This window comes from Benincasa hispida, chromosome 7 (genome assembly GCF_027475165.1).
Source record: "Benincasa hispida cultivar pf3 chromosome 7, pf3_genome.v1.1, whole genome shotgun sequence".
NCBI classification, from domain to species: Eukaryota; Viridiplantae; Streptophyta; class Magnoliopsida; order Cucurbitales; family Cucurbitaceae; genus Benincasa; species Benincasa hispida.
Window position 1 is genome coordinate 17218881 of NC_143484.1, and position 584 is coordinate 17219464.

General features: G+C 43.0%; 1 non-coding gene across 1 annotated transcript; it reads left to right on the top strand.

Annotated features, from left to right (window-relative positions):
• The first annotated feature begins 216 nt into the window (after positions 1-216).
• LOC150034961 (small nucleolar RNA R71) lies at positions 217-323 on the top strand. Its single transcript, XR_016530986.1, has one exon. It is a non-coding gene; the product is annotated as a small nucleolar RNA R71 (small nucleolar RNA).
• The last annotated feature ends 261 nt before the right edge of the window (positions 324-584 follow it).

Below are 584 nucleotides of genomic sequence, written 5' to 3' on the forward strand. Positions count from 1 at the left end.
AAATTTCTTTCTTAAGTTCACTTACCTCATTGGCCAACTTTACACTGACTGCAACTCTAGTTCCAAACTGTTGACAATTTGTTGCCATAGTAGCTATCAAGTTCATTGCCTCAGCCACGGTTTCTTATCTAAGCTCCTCTTGTAGTTGCATCTGTGTTGTTTTTGTCCGTCTGCATCAGTCCCTCATAAATGTACTGGATCAAGGGGCTGTCTGAGATCTGATGATGGGGGAACTTGGCATAGGTCTTTTTGAATCGTTCCCAATACTCATGAAGGGTCTCTCCATCGAACTGCATGATGCTATAAATTTCCTTTCTGATGCTAGCAACTCGGGATGTTGGAAAGAATTTCTCCAATAACTGTCTCTTTAGTTCTTCCCAGGACGCGATGCTTCCAAGCGGAAGAATATAGACCCATTCCTTGGCATCTCCTTTCAATGAAAAGAGGAATGCTCTCATCTTGATGTGCTCCTGGACCACCCCATTGGGTTTCATTCCATTGCACACGACATAGAATTTTTTCAAATGTTTGTGCGGATGTTCATCCTGCAGGCCAGAAAAGGCAGGAAGTAAGTGAAATAAGCC